The sequence below is a fragment of the Piliocolobus tephrosceles genome, chromosome 6 (assembly GCF_002776525.5).
Source record: "Piliocolobus tephrosceles isolate RC106 chromosome 6, ASM277652v3, whole genome shotgun sequence".
NCBI lineage: Eukaryota > Metazoa > Chordata > Mammalia > Primates > Cercopithecidae > Piliocolobus > Piliocolobus tephrosceles.
The window spans coordinates 13309401-13319880 of record NC_045439.1 but is presented as its reverse complement, the minus strand read 5'-3'; the positions used below and the strand labels follow the sequence as shown (position 1 = coordinate 13319880).

Here is a 10480-nt window from a genome sequence, read left to right as displayed (position 1 = left end):
GGGGAATGTCCCGGGTGGAGCTGGCGGAGTTGCAAGCTCTGCTCCACCCGACACGGCCATGTGTGCTGGGCCTGGCTCGCGGCCAACCAAGATGGCCGAGCAGTTGGACGAGGCCGTGAAGTACTACACCCTAGAGGAGATTCAGAAGCACGACAGCAAGAGCACCTGGCAGATTCTGCACCACAAGTGTACGATTTGACCAAATTTCTGAAAGAGCATCCTAGTGGGGAAGAAGTCTTAAGGGAACAAGCTGGAGGTGACGCTACTGAGAACTTTGAGATGTCGGGCATCTTTGAGATGCCAGGGAATTGTCCCAAACATATATCATTGAGGAGCCCCATCCAGACGACAGACCAAAGTTAAACAAGCTTCGGAAACTCTCATCACTGCTGTTGATTCTAGTTCCAGTTGGTGGACCAACTGTGTGAGCCTTTCCATGTCAGCAGTGGCTGTCAGCTTGATGTATCGCCTGTACATGGCGGAAGGCTGAACCTCCTCAGAAGCCAGTGCAGGAAAATCCTGCTTTAGACACAGGAGAAAAGAAGCCAACACTAATTGCTTCAACTGACAGAAGCCTTCTCTTGAAAAAAAAAATAATTTTAATATATCTCTTTTTCTTTCTTCCAACATTAGAAACAAAACAAAAAGAACTGTCATTTCCGCTCTCGAATTTTTCGAGTGTGCCTTTTATTCATCTACTTTATTTTGATGTTTCTTTACTATGTAATTTACTTATTGTAAGCATGATCTTTAAAAATATATCTGGCTTTTAAAATACAAAAATATAGGCTGGGCGCAGTGTCTCACGCCTGTAATCCCAGCACTTTGGGAGGCCGAGGCAGGTGGATCAGGAGTTTGAGACCAACCTGGCCAATATGGTGAAACCCCGTGTCCACTAAAAATACAAAAAAAATTAGCCGGGTGTGGTGGTGCATGCATGTAATCCTAGCTACTCGGGAGGCTGAGGCAGAAGAATTGCTTGAACCTGGGAGGCAGAGGTTGCAGTGAGCCGAGATGGCACCACTGCACTCCAGCCTGGGTGACAAGAGAGACTGTCTCACACACACACACACAAAAACACCCTGTATATGTGTGTATATATGTATAGACATATATATACATATACACACACACTTATATACACACACACACATCATTTTTAAAAAGAAAGAAACAAAGCCTTGCCCTCCTGCAGCCCACACTCTAGTCGTGGAAACAAGCCATACACAAACAAAAAATGCGTACTACAATCTCACGTGATCAGGGGTGGGTGAGGAGAAAGAACAAAACGAGAGCCTAGATGTGGTTCTTGCCCAGGGTGGCAGCGCCGCCTAGCGTACATTTTTGAAATTTCTATAGATTTTTTACTAGTTGTCCCATTGAGTGGGGGCACAGCAGTCGCTCAGCTGGCTGGAGTCAGACACACCAGACATGCTGCAATGCCCAAGACAGTTGGAGAGGTGAGGGAATGAAAACTGATCTCCTCACGTGACTTTAGAATGTCGCAGCAGACATCCATGCATGTGAAAATTCTGTTTATAAGTATTTGAGCCTAGAACCTCACTTGGTTTTATAATCAACCACAAAGTATTTTGTACACAGATTTATCACTCAGTGAATTTCCAGGAATTCAAGAACCTCGTACATGGAGGGAAGGTTGTACTTCATTTTGTTTGGAACTCCACCAAGAGTTGTATACTGTTTGAGGAAATCATGTCTCTGCCAATTTCAAGTCAACATCTCACAACCTCAGTCTACGTATATTTGCAGATAGCCACCAGAGCATTCATTTACTGAAGTACGTGTTCAATTATTAAAAGTTAATTTCTGCCAGGCGCAGTGACTCACGTCTGTAATCCCAGCACTTTGGGAAGCCAAGGCGGGCAGATTGCCTGAGGTCAGGAGTTCGAGAACAGCCTGGCCAACATAGCGAAACCTCATCTCTACTAAAAATGTAAAAATTAGCCGGCTGTGGTGGCGCATGCCTGTAATTCCAGCTACTCAGGAGGCTGAGGCAAGAGAATTGCTTGAACCTGGGAGGCAGAGGTTGCAGTGAGCTGATATCGTGCCACTGCACTCCAGCCTGGACAACAGAGTGAGATTCCAACTCAAAAAAAAAAAAAAAAAGTTAATTTCCTGACTGGGCTCAGTGGCTCATGCCTGTCTGTAATCCCTGCACTTTGGGAGGCTAAGGCAGGTGGATCACCTGAGGTCAGGAGTTCGAGACTAGCCTGACCAGTATGGTGAAACTCTGTTTCTACTAAAAATACAAAAATTAGCTGGGCGTGGTGGTGCATGCTTGTAGTCCCAGCTATTTGGGAGGCTGAGACAGGAGAATCGCTTTAACCAGGGAGTCGGAAGTTGCAGTGAGCTGAGATCATGCCACTGCACTACAGCCTGTACAACAGAGTGAAACTCTGTCTCAAATAAATAAATAAATAAAATTTTAGAAGTTAATTTCCTTTTCTTTCTTACGTAAATTGCACTACATCCTATTGATTTTTTAAAGTGTATGCTTGGGTAGGTTTTATTGCCTGTGAATTTATTTCATGCTTGTAAAGGGGAAGGCACATGACAACGTGTCATAAAAAGGGCGTATTTGATCTCACTGATGGTGGGCTGAGAACCAGGGGAGTGGAAAGGGGTCGAGCAGGTCAGAGGTCAGGGCAGATGTGCTGATGAGCAGAGGCAACTGGAGGAAGGCATGAGCCATGAGCATGTCTGGGAAAGGCTTCTGGAAAAAAGGAAGGAACAGTGAGTGTCAGCTCATTGTCCTGCAGGGAAAGAGGGATGCACCATAAGGCCTTGTCAACTGTAGCAAGACCATGAACTCTCTTCCCATCTCCTTGGTCAGTGCTGAGGATTCAGGATTGAACTAGCAGGACAGGTATGTCCCAGGGTCAGGACCAAGCAGGGAGAAACATCATCTAATTTCCTTTTTTTTGAAACAGAGTCTCGCTCTGTTGCCCTGGCTGGAGTGTCGTGGTGCAATCACAGCTCACTGCAGCCTCGATCTCCTGGTTCAAGCAATTCTTCCGCATCAGCCTCCTGAGTAGTTGGAACCACAGGCAGTTGTCACCATGCCTGGCTAATTTTATTTATTTTTTTGGCAAAGATGAAGTCTCGCTATGCTGCCCAGGTAGGTCTCAAACTCCCGGGCTCAAGCGATCCTCCCACCTTGGCCTCCCAAAGTGCTGGGATTACAGGTGTGAGCCACTGCGCCCAGCCCATTCCCTTTTTTTTTCCTTTTTTGTGACAGAATCTCACTTTGTTGCTCAGGCTGGAGTACAGTGATGTGATCTCAGCTTACCACAACCTCCACCTCCCAGGTTCAAGCGATTTTCCTGCCTCAGCCTCCTGAGTAGCTGGGACTACAGGCGTGTACCACCACACCGGGCTAATTTTAAGATTTTATTAGAGACGGGGTTTCACTATGTTGGCCAGGCTGGTCTTGAACTCCTGACCTGGTGATCCACCCACCTCGGCCTCCCAAAGTCGTGGGATTACAGGTGTGAGCCACTGTGCCTGGCCCGATTTCCTCTTCTTTTCTTTTTTTTTTTTTTTTAAAAAAAGAAAAACTTCACCATAGCTGCCTGATGGAGAGTGCCTGGGAGACTACTGCAGGAGTCCAGCCATATTGTGACTTAGATCAGGGTAGAAGAGGTGGTTGGATTTGTGATGTATTTTGAAGGCCAGACCCACAGAATTTGCTGACAGAAATTAAAAAAAAAAAAAAAAAATGCATGGTGGCACATGCCTATAGTCCCAGCTACTTGAAAGACTGAGGCAGAAGGATGGCCTGAGCCCAGGACCTTGAGACTAGCTTGGACAACACAGTAAGACCCCCATTCCTTTAAAAAATAATTAAATTTAGTAAGACCCCCATCTCTTTAAAGAAAATGAATTTAGTGAGACCCCCATCTCTTTAAAAATATAATTAAATTTAGTAAGACCCCCATCTCTTTAAAAATAATAATTAAATTTAATAAGACTCCATGTCTTTAAAAAAATAATTAAATTTAGTAAGACCCCCATCTCTTTAAAAAAAAATTAAATTTAGTAAGACTCCCATCTCTTTAAAAAAAAATTAAATGTAATAAGACCCCATCTCTTTAAAAAATAATTACATTTACTAAGACCCCCAGCTCTTTAAAAAAAATAATTAAATTTAGTAAGACCCTCATCTCTTTTTAAAAAATTAAATTTTAAAGTTAAAAAAATTAAAAAAAAAAAAAAACTGTAGTCAAGTGCCTGCCCCTCCAGAAAAGATGGTAGAGGGAGACAGCTGGCTAACCCACAGGGGATATTCAGGTTTCCAGTTAGAAGGTTATATTGAGAAAGGTTTCACATTTTGAAAACACAACAGATCTCTAAACATACAAAAGATGAAAGGTTTTTTGAAAACTTATTAGTATATTTTTTAAGTTGGGAGGTAGGTTTGAGGGCAGGGGAATTGTTTTATTGTTATGTTTTTTGAATTACATATATATGTGACATATTTTCTCTTGTATGTGTTAAATATTACATAACAATACCTTTTGAAAAAACTTGGCACTGACATCATTTGTGAACCTGGGGCTTTATTTCTGGGACAAAACCAGAACTGGCCAGAGCATGGGCAGCCTCAGACAGGCAGGTGGAGGTCAAAGGAACACTGCAGTGGGAAACAGGGTGGTGGCGCTGGACTTGGAGAGTTCCCGAATTAATTAATATTTGCCGTGTGACCTCAGGCGGGTTCCTCCACTTCTCTAGACTCAGTATCCTCATCTAGAAAACAGGGACAATAATAGTGCCTCCTACTACTAGTGCTATGAAGACTTAGAAGAGGTAACCGGCCGGGCACGATGGCTTACACCTGGAATCCCAGCAATTTGGGAGGCAGAGGTGGGAGGATCGGTTGAGCCCAGGAGTTTGAGACTAGCCTGGGCAACATGGCAAAACCCTATCTCTTCTAAAAATATTAAAATTAGCTGGGCATGGTGGTACGTGCCTGTAGTCCCAGCTACTCGGGAGGCTGAGGCAGGAGAGTCCCTTGAACCCAGGAGTTCAAGGCTGTGGAATTGCACCATTGCACTCCAGCCTGAGCAACATAGTGAGACCTTGTCTCTATGTTAAATAAACAAAATTAGCCAGGCATGGTGGTGCGCGCCTGTGGTCTCAACTACTAGAGGGGCTAAAGGGGGAGGACCACTTGAGCCCAGGAATTCAAGACTAGCCTGAGTAACATGATGAAACTCTGTCTCTACAAAAAATACAAAAATTAACCAGGTGTGGTGGCACACACCTGTGGTCCCAGCCACTTGGGAGGCTGAGGTGTGGGAATCACTTGAGCCTGGGTGGCCGAGGCTGTAATGAACCATGACCACACCACTGCACTCCAGCCTGGGTGACAGAGTGAGACCCTGTCTCAAAAAAAAAAAAGAGAGAGAGATCATATACACAAAGCCTCCCACACAATGCCTGGCACATCAAGTCGTGCTAACACAAGGTGGTAGATGTTGCTTTCGTCATTGCAGTGGTATTTGAGGATGGAGTTAAAAGAAGGGGGTTGCCAGGCACGGTGGTTCACATCTGTAATATGAACACTTTGGGAGGCCAAGGCAGGTGGATCACCTGAGGTCAGGAGTTCCAGACCAGCCTGACCAACATGGTGAAACCCCATCTCTACCAAAAATACAAAAATTAGCCGGGCATGGTGGGGGCACCTGTGGTCCCAGCTACTTTGGAGGCTGAGGGAGAGGAATCACTTGAACCCGGGAGGTAGAGTTTGCAGTGAGCTGAGATCATGCCATTGCACTCCAGCCTGGGTGACAAGAGCAAGACTCTGTCTCAAACAAAACAAAACAAAAAGAAGGGGGTTGGTTGGATGCTCTTGAAGAGCAGCTACCTTAGCATCAGGCACCCTAGAAGCAGTTAGACCCCCACCTGGGGGTGTTGGAGAAGCTTCAGGTTTCGTACCATCAGCCTTCTTCAAAGGTGTCCGGCAGTTCAGCCCCTTCCATTACCTTCTTTCTACAGGCAGGTCACAAATTCAATATTCCATCTTCCCCGAGGCCCAGTGTTTTCTCCAGGAGGTGAGTTCATGTTGCACCTATAAGCAGGCTAAATGGGAAGCCATATTGTAAGAAGGACGCTATTTGATGGGCAAGGGAAGCAGAGGGGTTGAGACTATTTTATTTAAAAATATTTTGAGACAGCGTCTTGCTCTGTGACCCAGACTGGAGTGCAATGGCACGATTATGGCTCATTGCAGCTTTGACCTCCCAGTCTCAAGTGATCCTCCCACCTCAGCCTCCTGAGTAGCTGGGACCACGGGTACATGCTATCAGGCCCAGCTAATTTTTTTATTTTTTGTAGAGATAGAGTCTCACTTCGTTGCCCAGGCTGGTCTCAAATTCCTGGGCTCAAGCGATCCTTCCGCCTAGGCCTTCCACAGTGCTGGGAGTACAGGCGTGACCCATGGCACCTGGCCAGATTGATACTATCTTGACTTGTGACTCTCGTCTCTTCCCCTTTCCCTTGGTCATGTCTGAGAACTTGGCCAGCTTATCTGGGAAGTCAGGCAAGAGGAAGAGACCTGTGTGGGCAGAGGATGGGTTCACACAGGAGACTGAGCAAACATGGTCCTCAAATTCCTCTACAGCCTCAAACTCCTGGGCTCAAGAGATCCTCTCACCTCAGCCTCCCAAGTAGCTGGTACTACAGGCCTGTGCCACCATGCCTGGCAATAAAGTATGTTTTGACAGGTGAGAAAACTAAGTCTCAGAGAGACAAAGTGACTTCCTCACAGTCACAAGCCATAAGGGACGGAGCAATAATGGGAAACCAGATCTCTGAGACCCCAAAGTACAAGTTCTTCCTTCCCCTGGTACCACATTTGAGGTGCTCGTCCTCCTTTGCCCAAGGCATTTCCCCACACCCTGAGCCCCCTCGTCCCACGGGTGCTGGGAATATACTGGCCATGGTGACTCCTGCTCCCCCGCTTCTGCGTGTGCCAGGCCTATCTTTGGTTGGAATCTTTGTCCCTTACTAATGCTAATGGCACACCTTTGTGCTTAGATAACTGGATTGTGGCTGTAGCTACACTGAGATCTCTCTCTTTTTTTTTTTTTTTTTTTGAGATGGAGTCTCACTCTGTCCACCAGGCTGGAGTGCAGTGGCGCGATCTCGGCTCACTGCAAGCTCCACCTCCCGGGTTCACGCCATTCTCCTGCCTCAGCCTCCCTAGTAGCTGGGACTACAGGCGCCCGCCACCGCGCCCAGCTAACTTTTTGTATTTTTAGTAGAGACGGGGTTTCACCATGGTCTTCATCTCCTGACCTTGTGATCCGCCCGCCTCGGCCTCCCAAAGTGCTGGGATTACAGGCGTGTGCCACCGCGCCCGGCCTGAGATCTCTTTTTTTTTTTTTTTTTTTTTTTGAGATGGAGTCTCACTCTGTTGCCCAGGCTAGAGGGCAATGGCTTGATCTCAGCTCACTGCAACCTCCACCTCCCAGGTTCAGGCGATTCTCCTGCTTCAGCCTCCTGAGTAGCTGGGATTACAGGCACCCGCCACCATGCTGGACTAATTTTTGTATTTTTAGTAGAGATGGGGTTTCACCATGTTGGCCAGGCTGGTCTTGAACTCCTGACCTCAAGTGATCTGCCTGCCTCAGCCTCCGAAAGTGCAACCACTGTGCCTGGCCACCGTGAGCTCATGACTAGAGTGCAGTGGCATGAGCATAGCTCGGGGCAGCCTCAACCTCAACCTCCTGGGCTCAAGCGATCCTCCTGCCTCAGCCTCCTGTGTAGCTGGGGCCACAGGTACACATGACTATGCTCCGCTAATTTTTTAATCTTCTGTGGAGATAAGGTCTCACTTTGTTGCCCAGGCTCCTCTCAAACTCCTCAACTCAAGCAATCCTCCCACTTCAGCCTCCCAAAGTGCTGGGATTACAGGTATGAGCCACTGCACCCAGTCTATTTTGACATTTATTGAATATATATTCTATATTAGAAATTCTGGCCCTGGCGCAGTGACTCACACCTGTAATTCCAGCACTTTGGGAGGCCGAGGCAGGCAGATCACCTGAGGTTGGGAGTTCGAGACCAGACTGACCAACATGGAGAAATCCCGTCTCTACTAAAAATAAAAAAATTAGCCGGGCGTGGTGGCACATGCCTGTAATCCCAGCTACTCAGGAGGCTGAGGCAGGAGAATCGCTTGAACCCGGAAGGTGGAGGTTGCGGTGAGCCAAGATTGCGCCTCTGCACTCTAGCCTGCACAACAGAGTGACACTCTGTCTCAAAAAAAAAAAAAAAAAAAAAGAAAAGAAAAGAAAAGAAAAACAAAAAGGAAAAAGAAATTCTTGAGGCTAAAAACGAAGGGAAAGATGAATAAGATTTAGTCGCTGCCCTCAAAGAGTTTGCAATCTGGAAATAAGGCAAAGCATCCATAATACAACATGGAAAAAGGTTTGCAGGAAATATGTAGATAGGGCTGATCCCCAGAGGACTCAACAGGGAGCTGTGGGAGGCAGCCTCCAAGATGGCCCCAGGGATCGTTTCTCCCATACCACACCCTGTTTGCAATTCCTGGGCCTCATCTGCTCCCTATTGCTGGTACCCCTGCTCCTGACACTTGAAAAATGCATACCTGGAGACTGAGGTTGGTGCCCACCCCCACAGCGATTGGGCCAAAGATAGAACACACGTCTCTCTATGGACCAATCACAGTCTGCGAGGCAGAGCCCAGGACTTAGGCTGAAACTATGGGAAAGGAACATTCTTTGCACTTAGGAACAAGCCAGAGCTGCTGATGGCAAACTGCCTCCGTGAAGGGAGAGGCTGCGTAATGTGGAGGAAAGCAAAGCCTAGAGGTGTGCAGAGGAGCCTCCTCACGCATTGCTTCAGCACTGTGCTTCGTACACGGACGTTTCTACTTATGCCAGCCAGAGTTGGTAACTTGGCTTGGGTTCCCAGAAAGCAGAGCTTGAGGTAAAGGCCTGTTTGCTCCTACTCTATAAGGGAGGGCCATCGCAGAAAGCACCGAGGAGAGACCATGGGAGAGAGGAGAGAAGGAACCACAGTGGCTATGAGGCTCCTCCTCTTAAAAGTCCATTGAGGATGAAAAGGGCCAGTATCCACTTTCCCCATCTCCCATCAGTCAAAGGTTTGTTTCATGGGGCATTAACTCCCCACCACCTTCACCCCTGCAGGCTGCTGGCTAATTCCTTTTCAGGGACTGCTGGCAGCCCTGGAACTGACAGGCGGGAATTAAACAAGTAACTGCAACGTGGTGAGGGTTTTGAAGAAATAGCACAGGGTAGCCAGAGGCACTGGCTCATGCCTGTAATCCCAGCACTTTGGGAGGCCAAGGGTAGCAAGGTCAGAAGTTTAAGACCAGACCTGCCTTGGCCAATGAGGTGAAACTCTGTCTCTACTAAAAATACAAAAATTAACCAGCGTGGTAGTGCACCAACAAGGTGAAACCCCGTCTCTAAAAAACATTAAAAAATTAGCCGGGCGTGGTGGCGCCTGCCTGTAGTCCCAACTACTTGGGAGACTGAGGCAGGAGAATTGCTTGAACCCGGGAGACGGAGGTTGCAGTGAGCCGAGATCGTGCCACTGCACTCCAGCAAGGCAGATCACAGTGAGCCAAAGTGAGACTGGAAAAAAAAAAGCAAAGAAGGAAGGAAGGGGAGAGAGAAAGAAGAAAGAAAGAAAGAAAGAAAGAAAGAAAGAAAGAAAGAAAGAAAGAAAGAAAGAAAGAAAGAAAGAAAGAAAGAAAGAAAGAAAGAAAGAAAGAAAGAAAGAGAGAAAGAAAGAGAGAAAGCAAGCGAGCGAGCATAGGGTATTCTGGGCGTGGGTCAGGAACGGCCTTCTAAGGAGGTAGTGAGTCCAAATGCTGACCCAAAGGAAGAGTAGGCGTCAGCCAGGCCAAGGGGTGCAGACAGGGAAGAATCATCGGGAAGTGAAAACCACATGTGGGGACCCTTGAGGCCAGAAAGAGCACGGTGTGTTTGCGGAACTAAAAGAAGGCCGACATTGCAGCAGCATTCAGAGCAAGGCAGATCACAGTGAGCATTTGTAGAGCACCAAGTATACACACACAGACGTAGCCACTTATTGTTTGAGCTGCCCTGCCCCTTCTCCCTTTTTTTCTGGGAGCTGTGCCTTCTTCCTTCCTGCCCGGGCACATGGTTGCCATAGGAACAGCCCTCTGGCCGTTGATTGGACTACAGGTGAACACCTCACCGAGGCGGGACAATCAGAGCCTAGGCCTGAGAAGACTGGGGAGGTCAGGGCCAGAGGGTGATTGAGGCTGTCAATGCAGGGCTGGGCAAGTTGCACGTTAACTCAGGAGATGTTGGCAGCCAGGTTTTCAGTGGACCAGGACGCGATGAAAGACACTTCTGCAGAGGTGTTAATGAGGCAGGCAGGGAGATGAGGAAATGTGAGAGAACCTGGTGCCCAGTCATCCTAGACGTGGCTGCACCCC

At 47.4% G+C, this 10480-nt stretch overlaps 1 pseudogene; it reads left to right on the top strand.

Annotated features, from left to right (window-relative positions):
* The first annotated feature begins 91 nt into the window (after positions 1-91).
* Positions 92-490, top strand: LOC111538365 (annotated as a pseudogene).
* The last annotated feature ends 9990 nt before the right edge of the window (positions 491-10480 follow it).